The sequence below is a fragment of the Dendrobates tinctorius genome, unplaced genomic scaffold, assembly GCF_039654945.1.
Source record: "Dendrobates tinctorius isolate UK_male_01 unplaced genomic scaffold, ASM3965494v1 ptg000065l, whole genome shotgun sequence".
In the NCBI taxonomy this organism is placed as follows: Eukaryota; Metazoa; Chordata; class Amphibia; order Anura; family Dendrobatidae; genus Dendrobates; species Dendrobates tinctorius.
Window position 1 is genome coordinate 24517005 of NW_027361733.1, and position 15164 is coordinate 24532168.

The following is a 15164-nucleotide window of genomic DNA, read 5'->3' on the forward strand; positions in this document are numbered from 1 at the left end:
GGGTGTCATGTGCGTTTGGAGAGCCCCTGATGTACCTAAACTATTGAAACTCCCCACAAGTGTCCCCATTTTGGACACTAGACCCCCCCATGGAACTTATCTAGATGTTTGGTGAGCACTTTGAACCCCCAAGTGCTTCACAGAAGTTTATAACGCCCGGGCGTGAAAATAAAAAAATCATTTTTTTCCACAAAATGATATTTTTGCCCCCAATTTTTATTTTCCTAAGGGTAACAGGAGAAATTGGACCCCAAAAGTTGTTTTGCAATTTGTCCTGAGTAGGCTGATACCCTACATGTTGGGGTAAAACACTGTTTTTGGCGCATGGCAGAGCTTGGAAGGGAAGGAGCATCATTTGACTTTTTCAACTCAGAATTGGCTGGAATTGAGATCAGACGCCATGTTGCATTTGGAGATCACCTGATGTGCCCAAACAGTGAAAACCCCAAATTCTAACTCCAACCCGAACCCCAACACACTCCTAACCCTAATCTCAGCCCTAACCGTAGCCTTAACCCTAGCCCTAACCCTAATGGGAAAATAGAAATAAATACATTTTCTTTTAATTGTATTATTTTTCCCTAACTAAGGGGGTGATAACAGGGGGTTTGATTTACTATTTATGGCGGTTTTTATTTTTGGCAGCTGTCATACGCTAAAAGACGCTTTTTATTGTAAAAATAGTTTTTGCATCACCACATATTGAGAGCTATAATTTTTCCGTATTTTGACCCACCGAGTCATGTGAGGTGTTATTCTTTGCGGGATGAGTTGACGTTTTTATTGGTACCATTTTCGGGCACGTGACATTTTTTGATCGCTTTTTATTCCGATTTTTGGGACGCAGAATGAACAAAAACCAGCGTTTCATGAATTTCTTTTGGGGGGGTGCATTTACACCGTTCCGCGTGCTGTAAAATTGATAAAGCGGTTTTATTCTTCGGGTCAGTATGGTTACAGCGATACCTCATTTAGGTCGTTTTTTTATGTTTTGTCGGTTTTATGCAATGAAAACTATTTTATATAAAAATTAATTATTTTTGCATCGCTTTATTCTGTGAGCTATAACTTTTTTATTTTTTCGCTGATGATACTGTATGGTGGCTCGTTTTTTGCGGGACAAGATGATGTTTTCTGCAATACCATGGATATTTATATGCGTCTTTTTGATCGCGCGTTATTGCACTTTTTGTTTGGCGGTATGATAATAAATCATTATTTTTTGCTTCGTTTTTTATTTTTTAAGGGGTTCACTAAAGGGGTTAACTAATGGGACAGTTTTATAGGGCAGGTCGTTACGGACGCGGCGATACCTAACATGTGTACTTTTATTGTTTTTTTTTATTTTCAAAAAATGGATTTATTGGGGGAATATTTTTTTTTTTTCTAATTTATTTGGCGATTTTTAAAAAATTATTTTAACACTTTTTTTTTTAACTTTATTACATAGTCCCAGGTGGAACATTACTGTCCTGTGACAGATCGCTGATCTGTCACATCACAGATCACTGTGACAGATCAGCGATCTGTCACAGGCACTGCTGCAGACTTCCTCATGCCTGCGCTTTGCAGGCACTGAGGAAGTCAGCTCCCTGCAGGCCCCCGAAGGCCCCCGTCGCCATCTTGGATTCGGGGGCCTGCAGGGAAAGAGCCCCCAGCAGTAGCGCTGCACATTGCGCTGCTGTGGGGGGCTCAGGGAAGCACGGAGGGAGCCCCCTCCCTGCCGATGCTTCCCTTTAACCCCCGGTACACCGTGATCGTGTTTGATCGCGGTGTGAAAGGGGTTAACGTGTCAGGGGCGGTCCGTGACCGCCCCTGACACATTGTGCCGGGTGTCAGCTGTGATAATCAGCTGACACCCGGCTGCGATCAGCAGCTCTCACCACGTGGGCGCCGCTGATCGCGCTAGACGTGCTATCCCGTCCATGGGCATAGGGGCCTGGGTCCCATGGACGGGATAGTACGTCTGATGTCAGAAAGGGGTTCATTAATCTCAGATTCTGTATGAATTTGAAATTCTGTGCTACACGCGCATAATCAAATGTACTCAATCGAATAAATTTTGCAAAAAAATTTCACAACTCTATGAATAGTTGAAGAGTTATACAAAATATGCTAACTCCACATCATGTGAAACATTTTATAGGTACTCCACTGTTTGCTATAACTTACGTGAAGTTTCCATAAGGGCTTAACCCACTACTTTATGTTTAATTCAAGGGTTGTTGAACAGATGCTAAGTTTGTATGTGAAATTACACTTAATAAAGTTTTATGTCATCAGATTATTTATATGTAATTGTAACGTCACTATTAACTTTTTTTTTAAACTTTACATAGTGGTTCTTGTGTAGACACGGGGGCCAGTGGGTGCTCTCGTCCGCTGGCCCGGCCGCCTTTACAAAGACAGCATGGACCAAGGCTCATCCCAACTGAACGCCCGACCTTCTTAACAGTGGGAAGAACACTACTCAGACAACATAGGGTGAGGGAATCACAATATTACGACTTTATTGGATCCCCAAACAATTAACGGCATATATCACATAACCAGCAAAACACAAACTGTAACAGGCAACAGTTTCTCACCCTTCTGCCGGCTCACCAGAGATTATAATATCCGTGCCTCAGAACTTCCAGGGCTACTTACTCCATGCCAGCAGCACCCCGCTTTCGGCGGGCACCCACTGAGAAAGGAATAATGCCAGATTTAGGAAGTTAACTGAGTACCGCAAAGTCTGTAGTCACGTGACTGGATTTCCCAAGCTGGATTCCGTCCTTATGTAGTCTTTGATATCTCAGCCAAATCCTTGAATTCGATGCTGAAGTCCAAGTAGTCTTATAATCCAGGTTCGGTTATGACCTGCCAATCGGATCCACAGATCCAAAATTGGTACCATGCAGCAAGAAAGACTGGGTCACTGGACAGTCCTCCTATACCCCTGAGCTCTCAATTCAGACCGTTGGGGCTTCATGATTGGTGGAATAAGAGTGTGCTAGATGTTACTGGGTCGCCCTCCCAGGGCTGTGGGGTACCGGGCCGGTGTCAGCGGGATGTGTCACAGTAGCAGTGACCCGGTCCGTGGCCCTGGGCGCCCAAGTAATAGGGGAGTTTGAATGGTGGAATGTAGTTAATTGAATGAATGGTTCGTGACGCCACCTGTGGTGTTCGGCAAGTGAGATGTTAAGCCGAAGCTGCATGTAGATCCACTGGGACTGATAGTAGGGTGCAGCAAAGATGTAAAAGCTCCCCACAGGTGAAGCTGTAGTCCCAGGGCAGTGTAGATGTGGTTGGCAAGGAAAGGATGTAGCAGTGCCGGAAGGGTAGGAAGCAGACAAGACACAGCGGGGTGCAATTTCTGTACCTTTACTTGATAAATGCAGTCCAGGGTCCTGATTACAGATGGTACTGGAGCAGGCTAGCCTGGAAGCAGCTCAGGATTCTCTCTCAGCAGATGGGCTGTGCAATCTCCTTCCTAGCGCTTATCTGAATGAAGTACTCCTAGTACTGAGTTACACTGAAGTTCCTCTAAATTCTCTTATATTAGGACTCCTCGTATGGCAGACAGCTGTAGCCGCTATTACTCTCTTGGCTCATTCCGTGCTGTTGTGCCTCAAAGTCTTAGGTGGGGGTAGGGCATTTACAGCCTCCTACTCCTCTGGTGTCTGTTGCAGGACCGTTAGTATCCGTACAACCGTGGAGACCAGGCTCCAGTTCATGCACTCTCGCTGTGAGGGAGCTCTCCTTCCTCAGCTCAACCTCCAGCTTCTCTCCACACGTCTGCACACATGGACCGCCTCACACTATCTGACCACTCCTTCCCCTTGGCCCTCAGAGAGCACTCTTCCCCTCAATTCCGGTTCAGAGTCCCCCCTGCTGGCCTGGAGTGGAACTGTGTTGCATGTATAGGTTAACTGCGAGAGAGACGCTTCACTGCTTCCAAGCCTGGCATTACCCTCCCTGGAGGAAGGCAAAGCCACTGTAGCGGCCATACTCTTGAGGTTGCATGCTGGGAGGCTGGAAAGTTATGAAGTCAATCACATGGGGCTGCATGTTGGGGGGGTCTGCGTGGTGAATGGGGGTAATGTCAGTTGTGTGGGGCTGTATGCCAAGCCGCTGCACAAGGAAGTTGGTGACATGTGGCTGCGTGTGTGTGTGTGGGGGGGGTGGGCTGTGTAGGGAAGGGGTTGATTTAAAATACATGTGGGGAGGTTGGTCTGCACAGGTAAGAGGGTGATGGTCACATGCTTTTTGTTTTCATCGTTGCTTATCGTGGGTTAGTTCTGCGTATTCCTTTGTAAAAGTCTTTGTTATAGATTTGTATGTATACATATATTTACATTTTTTTGTTAGACTTATTTATGTTTTTTTTTTAAATAAAACTGAGAAATACAGGTTGAATTTTCATTTCTCTATTTTAAAGCTTGGGGTGTGTTCACACATTACAAATTGTTGGGGAAACGATCTGCAGCAAAGTTCCCACCAATAAGACCCACACGTTCAGCTCTCAGAGTTCCTCAGTAGCATGTAAATAAAAATAAAAGTAAACAAAAACAGCGATTATGTAAACAATGTATTACTAGGGGCGCCTGAAAACTTCGAGGCCCACCCATGAAATCTTTTTTGCATGGTCTTGTTTTGCAATGCAATGTTATTTAGTTAGTTGAATGGTCTCATGAGCAATGTGGGTTTATTTTGATTTTTTTTGTTTCCGTTACAGCATTTTAAAGTTGGGTCGCAAGGCTGAAATATGGAAATGGAGAAGTTGGCAAAGTTCGACTGCTGCAATTCACTCCTGTGGTTTCCAACTGCTTCAGCACCCACCATTACTCTGATTTGGCTCCCTCGGACTATCACCTATTCCCACAGATGAAAAAGCACCTTGGTGGAAGGTGGAATTGCAGCCATTGCAACAGCCGATGTGTGAACTGTTATGAATGGGTCACCGAGGAGAAAAAAACAAAACAAGCTAAGTCACAGAAAACCAGAGAGGTTGGTAACTATGCAGATTGCAGATCCCTGATCCTAACCACACAACTAGCAGCAGCCGTGGAGCGTACCTACGATGATCCTAGACGCTTCGTCACAGCTGGAGAACTACATAAGCCAGAAGCAAGAAAAGGGGAAAACTAACTGCCCCAGAGCAGACCCCAAAGGAAAGACAGCCCCCACACATGTATTGACGGTGAAACAAGATTTGAAAGCACAAACACAGGCAGGAAAATAGGCTGAGCAAATGAAGGGGCCCAAACTAACTAGAAAGGATAGGAAAGGAAAGACACTGTCTGCAATCTGCAAAAAACCGTACAAAAATAATGTCCAACACTTCTGATAGCAAAATTAACCCTGAAGTCACTAGACTTCTCCCACTATATCAGCACTCTGAAATATTCTGAGACAGAGCAAAAAGAGGCGAATCTAATAAGGCACAAAAAGCAAATTGGCAAATAATAATTTACAACTATTTTTGAAATTCAAAAATTTAGACCAATCCCCAAAAAACACATCAGGAGTAGGGATCTTTGGTTCAGCAGCATGTGAATGAGCAAGGTAGGCAGAAATTCCCCGCACTTCTGCAGCGAGCTGCTCCACACTATCAGACAATTGCTTTATCTCCATTGAGAGAAAAAAAAATTCCCCCTACGGCCTCAGAGATATAGCGGAAAAAATATACACACTTTTTTTTTTTTCTTTTTAATTCTTTCCTGCTATTGAGTACCCTAGGATCTGCGTAAGGCTGGTGATTCTGTTATGAATGAGTCACCGTAGGAGGCAAAAACAGAAATTCTAGCTAAGTCCAGAAAACCAGAGAAGTTGGCAGCTATTGGATTGCGACCCCTGAACCTATCAACAACAACTAGCAGTAGCCGTGGGGGGTTCCTACGATGCCCTAGACCCCTCAATCACAGCCGGAGAACTGCCTAGCCTAAAGACAGAAAGGGAAATCTAAACTGCCCCAGAGCAGACCCCAAAGCAATAGGCAGCCCCCAACATATAATGACGGTGAAGCAAGAAGAAAAAACACTAACACAGATAGAAAGATAGACTGAGCAAATGATGGGGCCCAAGCTAACTAGATAGGACAGGATAGGAAGGCTGCTGTCTGCAATCCGCGAAAAACCCTATCAAAATAAGAGCCATCAGACTGACAAGGAAAAAGGCCCTGAAGACGCTAGGCTTCAAAAAGACTATGTCAGTACTCGGGTATTTTCTGAAGACAGAGCAAACCGACAAAAAGGAATTCAGCTCACCCCAGCAGGGAATGGCAGAATCCAGAAAAGCAAGGGAAACTAAAACCAAAACACAAATGCAAAAAGGCAAAGCAGAAAACTTAGCTTTTGAGGAGCAGGAATCAGACTGGTCTCCTAGAATTCCAGAGAAATCACCAGCGAGGCAGAAGGGCGTTGGCTGCCTTATATCCAGTCAGAGATCCCCGCCGCCCAGTCATCCTCTCCCAGCTCAGGTGCTTGGTAATCAGCCTCACTACCTTCCTTCACCAGAAGAGGGAGTTCATCAGACCTCAATGGTGAAGGGGAAAATGAACTCATAACAGTTCCCACACCTGGGATGCCAGTAGACCACGTTGGTCCAACTAACTCGGCGACTTGTGTGCAAGCCACGGGGAGGCAGGCACTACCCAGGGTTACATAGTAACATAGTTATTAAGGTTGAAGGAAGACTAACTCCATCTAGTTCAACCCATATCCTATCCTAACTTGCCCTAACATGTTGATCCAGAGGAAGGCAAAAAAAAACCCATGTGGCAAACAGTAAGCTTCATACTGGGGAAAAAAAATCCTTCCCAACTCCACATACGGCAATCAGACTAGCTCCCTGGATCAACGCAATATTAAGGAAACTAGTGTATATACCCTGTAATATTATACTTTTCAAGAAAGGCATCCAGTCCCTTCTTAAATTTTAGTAGGGAATCACTCATTACAACATCATATGGCAGAGAGTTCCATAGTCTCACTGCTCTTACAGTAAAGAATTCGCATCTGTGATTATGCTTAAACCTTCTTTCCTCCAGACGTAGAGGATGCCCCCTTGTCCCCGTAACAGGTCTAAGAGTAAAAAGGTCATTAGAAAGGTCTTTGTACTGTCCCCGCATATATTTATACATTGTAATACGATCACCCCTAAGCCTTCAATTTTCCAAACTAAATAACCCCAAGTGTAATAACCTATCTTGGTATTGCAGACCCCCCAGTTCCCTAATAACCTTGGTCACTCCTCTCTACACCTGCTCCAGTTCAGCTATGTCTTTCTTATACACCGGAGACCAGAACTGTACTCAGTATTCTAAGTGTGGTCGCACTAGGGTTAGAGCAGTTGTGGCTGCTGTCACCAGGAGTGGGAGTGCTGGAGCCCAAAGAGCCTCACGGAGGTACGACGGCCTTCCCCCTTCTGACCAAGTAGCGGCTGAGCCAAAGGGAGGTCTGGAGACGAGTCCCGGGGAACTGACAGAAGACATGGCAGTTTAGTCCATTCTGGTCACGTCTAGTCAGGGGTTTCAGGCAGCGTTGGTTGATTCACCAAGAGTCAGCAGAGGCGTGGCCTAGGGACTAACAGTTAGTGGTACCCTATCCGTTCCGGGCGGAGTTTTTGTGGACCACACATGAGGTTCTGATGGCCGGACACTTAGGAATCACTCCGGCTGGAGTGGGCCAGAGGACCTATGATGTCAACAGCTACACGTTGAGATGGTTCTTCAATTATGGGCAGGGATTGCAGGGGTAACTTATGTCGAGCTCCTGGATGCCGCATTCGCTGGCACACATCGCAGGTGTGGCAATAATGGGCTACCGACTGCGAGATGCCAGGCCAGTAAAAACTTTGGGTGAGTCTCTTTTCAGTCCTTTTCCTACCTTGATGCCCAGCCAAGGGGATGTCATGGGCCAGTTGGAGTAGCTGTGCCCTGTACTTCTGAGGGACAATGAGTTGCCTGGTCGTTGCGTCAGGGTTGCCCTGTCCCTGGCCTTTGTTACACGATAACACAGTCCGTTTTCTCGAGTGAAGCCATCCCCATTATCTCCCATGTGCCCAGTTTCTTCCTTTCGCCTAAGGGCTGCTAAGGTAGTGTCACCCTCTATTTCTCTCCTAAACTCCTCTCTGTCCCAAGACTCTCCCAATGTAGTAGCAGTTAACGTATCGCTTACCAACTCTGATGCGGTTCGAGGTGGTTGCTCCCCGATGAGGTCCAGATGACGTAGTGCTTGAAGGACCTGTAGTCGGGTGACTGCTCCCACAAATTGTCACTGTAACTCGCCATTGTCGTTCCCGAGGAGGATATCTGCAGGAAGTCCTCCCATAACTCCAATCCAACACAGTTTTTATCCACAACCATAATCCAAACGCACAGAAGCTCGCTGTATATATTTGCGGTCACCCCCCGCCAAGACAATGGGAATTCCCGGACCCTGGTAAATTGCCTCGGGTCGACCCACACGGGGGTCAGCGATAGTCAGGAATGCCCGTGTCTCTAAATCCTGACACTTTGTATCCATCAATTAAGATGTCCTGCAGGTGGTGTTGCCGTTGCTCTGGGTAGCTAAAGGACCAAGGCCGGAGTCCGTACACTCCAGGAGGGGTATCTATGGTGCCGTGGTCGGTGGTCCACTCTGGTAAGGGTGGTGGTAGCTCTTCCTCAGGCGGGATGAAGCGTACAAGATGCACTGGATGAGGTGGGGCTGCGTGGGGCTCCCTCCGAATCCTTGAGGGACAGCCAGACTGCAAATGTCCAGGTTATCCACACCCATAACATCTCTCTGTGATACCCCCAGGACGTGGTCAGAACTGTTGGGGCCTAGGATTGTGAGGAGTGATTGTCATCTTCTTGCGACTAGGTGGAAGGGCAGATATAATCGGAGGGGGACGGGGCACGGGAGCCGGCCGTGGTTCATTGTCCAGAAGCCTCCATTGCGGCCGGATAGTAAGGGCTTCATCTGCCAGGGCTGCAGCTCTATCCACAGGACACGGAGTGCGCTCCCGGACTCATTCCCGTACCTCTGCGGGGCACTTGGCAAGAAATTGTTCTATAAGGAACGCCTGTATAACATCTTCCACAGTAAAGGCGTTTTCTGCTTCCAGCCATCTCCGACATGCCTGGGACATCTTATGTGCATATAATTGATCCCCCTGTGGTGCATGGGAGGTCTCGGAACTTGGCCCTATATGAGTCTGGGGTGATAGCATGGTAATCCAGGATAGTCCGCTTTACAGTGTTATAATCCCGATTCCGCTGTGAGTCAATGGTTCAGTAAGCCTCCGCCGTGCTTCCGTTCAGGAGTCCCACTAACAAGCGCATCCAGCTAGAGTGGGGCACCTCCATCACAGCACACTGCTTCTCAAAGTCCTTCAAGAACCCCTCCACATCTCCGGAAGCCTCATCAAATGGATTAAACTCTGTCCGGGTTCCCGGATCGTTTGGGTTACACTCCACATTGTTACTCCCACTTACAAGCTCCATTGCTTCTTGTCTCTGCTGTGCCCGGCAGGCAGCCTCCTCCTTGTACTCCTGGGAGATGCCTGGGCCCAGAACCGCCATCTCTTCTTCGTACCACACCAACCTCTGGCTTTTTTGGATGGGGATCCCTGTCTCCAGTGCTCGTTCTTCAGATATCTGGGAGGAGGTGGCCGGGCTAGCGCCCACCAGTAGGTCAATTAGGGCTTCTTTAGTCAGTCCCTGGTAGTCCAGGCCCAGGTCTCTGGCTCTCTCCTGTAAACTGGATACAGTCCAATTTCTGTTCTCATTCTGTGGATGGTTCTCCATTGGGTTACACTCTGTTGATCCCACTGCTGCCACCAGTTGTCACAGGGTCCTTCTCTGAATCCACACAATCAACAGAGCGAGGGAAGTGTGAACAATCCCAAGACCTTTATTATAGGCAAAACTAAAAGGTCCATAAATAATCCACCACACTGAGGATACAATAGTCCAGAACACATATGCAGTTCAGTAACAGGATAAAATGTCCAGGGAGATGAGAGTCCAAAAATCTAGCAGCCATGAGGATAAAAAGTCCATACGCTTCCCTTTCTCTCTGACGTGCTGTGTTCACATGATGCTCTCCACACAGGAGCTGACTCCCCCCCCTCCTGTCCTTTTCAGCCCCCTCCCTATGTCCAAGAGTAGTCAGATGGTTTGGTGTTATGATGAGTCACCGAAGGAGGAAAAAACAAAATACCAGCTAAGTCCAGAAAAACCAGAGAGGTTGGCAGCTATCGGATTGCAGACCCCTGAACCTATCCACAACAACTAGCAGTAGCCGTGGGGGGTTCCTACGGTGCCCTAGACCCCTCGATCACAGCCGGAGAGCTACATAGCCTAAAGACAGAAAGGGGAAAAACTAAACTGCCCCAGAGCAGACCCCAAAGCAATAGGCAGCCCCAACATATAATGACGGTGAAGCAAGATGAAAACACTAACACAGATAGAAAGATAGGTTGAGCAAATGATGGGGCCCAAGCTAACTACATAGGACAGGATAGGAAAGCTGCTGTCTGCCATCCGCAAAAACCCTATCAAAATGAGCCAACCGACTGATAGGAAAAACAGGCCCTGAAGTCGCTAGGCTTCAAAAGACTATATCAGCACTCTGAAGACAGAGCAAAAGATCAACAGATCAGAGACAAAAATGGAATTCAGCTCACCCCCGGCTGGGGATGGCAGAACTCCCAAAAAACAAGGCAAAACAAAAACAAAACTGAAGAGTACAAAGCAGAGCAGAAAAACTTAGCTTTGAGACGCAGGAATCAGACTGGTCTCCAAGAATCCAGCAGGAAAATCACCAGCCAGGAAGAAGGGCGTCGGCAGCCTTATATCCAGTCCTCAATTCCAGCCACCCAGTTATCATCTAGCTGCCCAGGTGTTTGGTAATCAGTCTCACTACCTTCCTTCACCAGAGGAGGGAGTTCATCAGACCTCAATGGTGAAGGGAAAAATGAACTCACAACAGTTTGGGGTGGTTTTCAGTCCTCCCATGCCTGACAAAGGTGCCTGGGGGATTAAAAAACTACAGGGGGTCATCAAGAGACAGATATAGTCAGGCTGCAGACATACAAGGCACCAAGAAAAACACTATGAAAATCAGTGAAATAGAAATATACACAAAATGATATCCACATAGCATATCACACCAAGGCTAGGCTAGCCCAGCATTTCTAATGGCCTAAAATGAGGCCGATGTGGCTGCCTACTGCCGTTCATGTGACACCTGTCAGAGAGTGGGGAAGACGGGGCGGGGCACCAAAGCCCAACTGGTGCTCTTGCCCATCATTGACAAACCTTTCCGGAGGGTGGCTGTGGACCTCATCGGACCGCTGTCCGTTCCCAGCCGCTCCAGGAAATGCTGCATACTAATGGTAGTGGATTATGCCACCCGGTACCCAGAAGCTGTAGCCTTGTCGTCCACTCGGGCCGACAAGGTGGGCACGTCTTTACTGGAGATTTCCCCAACAAATACTCACCGACCGAGGGACCCAGTTCATGTTGCAGCTGATTGAGTCCCTTTGTAAGCAAATACAGGTGTAATATCTGGTGGCCAGCCCGTACCATCTGCAGAGTAATGGTCTGTGTGAATTGTTCATTGGCACCCTCAAGCAGATGAGGTTTGACCATCAAGCTGGAAAAGTGTCAGCTGGGCATGAGCGAGGTCCTCTACCTGGGTCACCAGGCAGGCAGGGGGGTTCTGAAGCCAGAACCCAGGAAATTGGATGCCATCGCGTCCTGGCGCACCCCCAGGACCAAGAAACAGGTGATGTCCTTCCTCGGTACCACTGGGTACTATAGGAGGTTTGTTCCATACTATAGCACCCTGACCAAGCCCCTGACGGACGTCATCAAGAAAAAGCTGCCGCTTGCTATAGACTGGTCAGTCGCCTGCAAGACCGCTTTTCAGGCGCTCAACACCGCTATCTCCAACTCCCCAGTACTACAAGCTGCTGACTTTGCACGGCCATTTGTAGTACAGACCGACGATAGTGACTTTGGCCTTGGTGCCGTGCTCAGCCAGGTCAACAAAGAGGCCAGGAGCATCCTGTCCTGTACCTGAGCAAGAAGCTATTGCCAAGAGGTGGCCTACTCCACGATGGAAAAGGAGTGCCTGGCAATTGTGTGGTCCCTGCAGCGTCTGCAGCCATACTTGTACGGGCATCCCTTCATTGTGGAGACGGACCACAACCCCCTCAGCTGGTTACACACGGTCTCTGTGACGAATGGGAAGTTGCTGTATTGGAGCCTGGTGCTCTAGCAGTACCACTTCTCCATTCGACACAAAAGGGGCCGCAACCATGGCTACATTGACGGGCTATCTCGGCAAGGAGAGAATGCGGGAGTGTGCTAGGGGGAACACAGGAATGTGTTGCCCCCTAGCGCCCTCTAAAATGGGGAGATGTGAAGGACGAAGTAAATGTCTCTCCCTTCCTGAAATGTTTCCCCACTCTTGGGATTCCACAGGATCATTGTTTTCTTTTAATTAAAATGCCAAGAAGCTCTTGAAGCTTTAAACACAAGGGTGTGAACTATCCTGCAAGCTACAGCCAAACTGGACTCTTCTGTCTGATTGAAGCACATGTAGACACCGTGGCACAACAAGTCACAGTAAAGCTCTCTGAGGTATTGAATCTGGAAAATGACCTATAATAACAGAATGCAAAATCTCTGAGCCTAGCCAAACATATTATCAGAATCGGCATTCCTCTCCACACACGCCCGTGCCCGGCAGCCACCTGTAGCACTCTGCATTATTGCGTTATAAAGCATAGCTACCAGGAATTACATATGGTAGGCATATTTTGTCTCTATGCACAGATAAAATCCAGCAAAACCCAGTGGTGGTGCCACCGACCCATTCAGAGCTTCGGGCGGAAAGTTATGGGCCATCTACCGTTCTGGGCTGAAAATCATATTCTCAGAGATAGGGGGAGGAAGGCAGCCCAGCCAAAGGGTGGGAGCAGAGTGTGGGAGGGAACAGCCTAGGAGATATAAGGCAGCCCTTATTTTGGACGTTTTTCTACTGGCAGAAGTATTCATTACCAGAAGCAGCCAGGAAAAGCCTGTAACTAAAATTTGGACCTGTCACCCATCAGCGCCTCTCTTTTAATTACATGCTACATAACACGGTAATTGCAACCTATCTATACCCTACCTTTGTACTGCACCCCTGACTATACTTGTATATTGTTCTGTATATATATGCCTATATATTTCTAGTGCATCTTTTTGGTGACTAAATATAAAATTAATCTTGGGCTGCTCTTTTATCTCGATACACGAATCCCCACATCTGCACGCTCGGTTGGTTATATTATATGCTACTACCTGGGGTTGGTTTCTGACCTGTTATAAGCCTGTTGTCGGACAGGGCTTATTTCGAACAAGGAACTGGTGGCAGAATACCATACTGTGTAAATGAGGACTGGTGATATATCCCCACTCACTGGGAGCGCCTCAATAACTCGTACCTATAAGGGAAGCCTTTCCGGCGACTATTTGCCCTCGGTGCAGTGCCCGAGGTGAGTGAAGTCGACACCCCCTTCCCCTGTGAAGATCCCTCACAGGGACCCTCTACTCCGGGAATGGAGCGTTGTTTTGGTGTGACTTCGGTTACATTTTTCAGAGCCTTGGATATTGCTTCAATCAAAAAAAAATCTGTTATTATCAGTTTAACATCTGATACGTCCCCTATCTGGGGACCATATATTAAATGGATTTTTAGAACAGGGAGATGGAAAAAGAGCTTGCTCTGTCCACTTCACACATTGACCTTATATTGCAGTAATTCCAGCGTTGGTGCACCCCTTCTTCGAACCGACTTCCAAAAACACATTGAGTTGAAATCAATGCAAGTTTTGTTTTCAGCCTGTTTTGTTAATATTTTTCTTGCTATTTTTTCCCTTCATTCGTTTTTTCAGGGTCAAAGTTGCACATTTCAGATGCCAAACACATTTTGGTTGAACTTGACCAACTTTGCTATATCTTGTGTGTGCATTGTTTTCATCTATGTATGTAAAGTATTGTATTTTATTCAATCTGTAATGTAATTAATGTAATCTATCTATCCACAGATAGAGAGATAGTGATATGGAAAATAAAAAAATATTATTATTATGTTTAAAGTAATTTTTACTTAATTTTCTTTATTTCGATACCACCATATAAAAAAAAAAAATAACAAAGGAAAAAACAAACACAGAAATTTTGCCATTTTTTCATTGGCCACTAAGCGTAATACTGGACTCATACTTCCTGTTCTGTACAGACACATTTTATATATGTAATATATCTCAAAATGGACACTAAGTCTATTAGTAGGCACACACATCCTGTTTTGTGCAGGCAGCAACAAAGACATACCGTAAGTTGCAATGAACTTTCTCCGATGCATTGACTTATTGAAAAGCTTGCCAGGTAAGCTCTGATTTGGGCAAGGGCCTACGTGGAGGAAGGAGGAGGAGGTGGGCTCTGACATTGAATTTTGTGAATGGTTCCTCTTGTGTTACCTATATTAATTAGAATGATAATGAAACTGCTGAAAAGTGTCTGAACAGAAGGGAGTATGAGTTCAGTATTAAACTAGTGGCCAGTGAAAAAGAAAATAGCAAAATTTCTGTGTTTGTTTTTTTTTTTATTGAAACTAGCAAAATGTGAGAAATAAATCTCAGCTTTTAAAAGTAATGCAAAAATTAATATTGATACCACCATAAAATAGTCCTTCGGAGCCTTGGCGTTTCTAAGCCTCTGAATGTTCTTCCTTTCCCCTTTTTATGGTGGCATTAATTTAAATTTAAGCATTACTATTAAAAGCTAAGTTTTATTTCTCACATTTTGCTAGTTTCGATTTATATCAGTGAGAATCTTGTACTGTTAGTGGGCAGCTATTTCCACCCCTTTGCTATACTGTATTAATTGGTTTCATTATACCTGTGTTTACTTTTCTTTTTTAAACAGTGGAATGAAAATTAAAAAAAAGAAAGAAATTGATCAAAAAGTAAAAAATAAATTAAACATACATAAGTAATTTAAACAAATGTGAACGTTCTCTTTTGCATATAATAAGTAGGGAAGCAAAATGGTTGGATTCGATGTCTCATTTGGAATTGAGTTCACATTTTCTTGCTGTGGAGCTGTAGTTTTATCGTAACTTGCTGTGGTTTTGCGC

General features: G+C 46.0%; 1 long non-coding RNA gene and 1 other non-coding gene across 2 annotated transcripts; both read left to right on the forward strand.

Annotated features, from left to right (window-relative positions):
- The first annotated feature begins 2071 nt into the window (after positions 1-2071).
- LOC141094797 (uncharacterized) lies at positions 2072-14125 on the forward strand. The gene is made up of 2 exons (XR_012233171.1): positions 2072-2484; positions 4721-14125. It is a non-coding gene; the product is annotated as an uncharacterized lncRNA (long non-coding RNA).
- LOC141094996 (U2 spliceosomal RNA) lies at positions 13621-13806 on the forward strand. The gene has a single exon (XR_012233244.1). It is a non-coding gene; the product is annotated as a U2 spliceosomal RNA (small nuclear RNA).
- Positions 14126-15164: the final 1039 nt, after the last annotated feature.